Here is a 2,569-nt window from a genome sequence, read left to right on the forward strand (position 1 = left end):
TTAACGCTGCTAAGATAATGATGCTAGGCCCCTATTGACAACACAACTGTGATGGCACTTACTTTGACTTTGCAATATGGTGATATGCACCTCACTTTCAATATGGGTTACTGACTGGGGATGGCCAAGTCACAACTGTGAGACCAATGCATTTGTACAGAGTCACTTACTGATTAGTGCACACCGCCGACTTCCACAATACATCATCACAATGTAGGCAAGGTAGACGTGAAACACACCCATGCTTCATACTGCAACGGTGATCATGTGACCCAGAAATCCATGCCAACACAACATGCTAGTCAATTACGTTCCAACTCACTAGTGGTGTGTGGGTCCTCGAAGCTGTCAATGTCCCCCTGTGTGATTGGCGGTCGTCCATCTGTGAGACAAGGAAAGAAATATGTGTTGGTATTAGACTTCAAATCATATGTGTCGTATTCCTCATACCAAACATCACCATGACAGCAAATGCTACTTGACTGTAGTGTGGCGTCTCATGTTGACTACATGATTGCTTAAACTTTGCCATTCACACCGGACCTGTAACAGCAGATTTTTTTTTTTATTTTTTTTTATTTTTGGAGGACCTTTATTTAGAAAAGGGTGCACACAGCTATTCAGCCAAACATCCCGGAGGCATGGCAGCAAAAATAGAAAATCAGACTGTTTCGGCACACCCAGGAGAGCATCTCAGGATTAGAAAAGTCAATTTTTTAGAAAATAAAACAGGATATGCACGGTAAAGACGTAATACAGTTCCATATGTTAACGAAATGGAAAAAGATGGAAAGAGAGAAAAGAGAACAGGAGGGGGCCTGCTACGGGATCTAAAGTAAATACAATCACTGGGTGGGCCGGGAAGCATGTCCAACTGCAGAGACGACAACATTTTGAAGCGAACAATATAAGCAAGCATACATTTCTGAAAACTCCCGACTAATGCCCCACCCGATGAATCCAATGACAGGAGAGACTGAGCGGCCACAGTCCCAGCACCGCCCAAATAGTCCAAACAGTAACCCAATAAACTGACCCCCAACCCAGGGAGAGAGAAAAAAGGAAGTCCAGTCAAACTAAAAGAAGAAAAAAAAGGCCATAGAAACAGAGATCGGAAAAACAAAAATACCCCACCCCCTACCCCCCACCCTGCACCCCTGCAGATTGCTACGGCCTACCCCCCTAGCAGCGTGCCTATCGCCCAGAAACCAAAAACCCGAAATATAGTAGAAAAGAGATTTATAAAGGAGGGAAACACAGAAAAAGAAAGAGAAGAAAAATTAAGGGAGGAGGAGAACCAAGCATCCCCGGTCGCACTACCCCCCTCCTGCAACGTACAGTCCTGGTCATTAAACAATCAGCAGCAAAGCAAAGTAAATTCGGTAGAACCCAGGAAAGACGTCCTACACCTCCCCGCCCCCTGATACAAGAAAATGGCGGATCCCGGGTCCCTCACTAATCCCTAGCATCCGGGTCGAACACCAGTCTCACCCTTGACCTCTACGAGTGTTCACCATGAGTTCCGCACACCGCACCCGCATATTCACAGGATAAATCAAAAGTTCAGCCAGTCCACGAATCTGTGCGGCGAGTCCAACGGATATCCACCATCCACCACAATCCTCAGCCGCCATGACACTCGCCACGGTACGACCAGATCCCGACCGTTCCGAACTCCACCACACTGCACAGCTCACACGATCGATAGATGTTCGCTGTTTCCGTCGGGTCACAGTTTCAATAAAGTCATAGGGGGACGAGCACGTGAACACGACCACAGGTGGACTCGCCAACGTGGGCGGGCGATACACCATGGCGGCGGGTTCAGCCGCACACAGCGGTACAGACATTGCTATCCAGGCTTCGACACTAGAAGGGCCTCGAGTCGTAGATTCCAGGATCAAAGTGGGAGACACGGCTCGCTTAGGGGGACCAGACAGATCAGAGTCCTTATGCGATCGGGCAGTTTCGGTGTCATCCACGATCGACTTATGTGAAAGAGCAACCATGTAGGAGCACAGACCCTTAATGGCGGCCATCACGGTTCGCAATGATGGCTCTTCTTCACCCCGCACCGCCGCGAACTGATCGACTCCAGACATCAATGCGCCCTTCGGGTCACCCGATTCCCCCAGGGACCGAAGTGCGATGAGGGCAGGCGGGGGCAGGAGGCACACAGTCCAGCAACGATAGGGCCTCTCGGAAGGGGGCCCCACCCCGGCGGGAAGGGAACACCGAGAAGGGGACCCCGACCTCTCAGCCACTCACAGGATCATCACACCTCTACAATGCGGGTAGAACCGCAGGCTCTCCACCAATCCAGGGGTAGGTTGCTCTCCACTTCTATCGACCGGGCCGTGTCTGGATCCCCCGGCCGCCGTTGTTGCACTGCAACCCGGCAGGGTCAGTACTCGAGGTCCCGGCTCTCAGTCAGCGTTAGGCCAAGAACTTCCACTCGGTGTAACTCCGGCAATCCGGGCCGTAAGTTTCCCAGGACCACACCGCCAGCATCAGTAACGGGTCACCCACACGGGGGTGAGGCGAAAAAGCAGGATTTGTAGCAGGATTT

Source organism: Lissotriton vulgaris, chromosome 6 (assembly GCF_964263255.1).
Source record: "Lissotriton vulgaris chromosome 6, aLisVul1.2, whole genome shotgun sequence".
NCBI classification, from domain to species: domain Eukaryota; kingdom Metazoa; phylum Chordata; class Amphibia; order Caudata; family Salamandridae; genus Lissotriton; species Lissotriton vulgaris.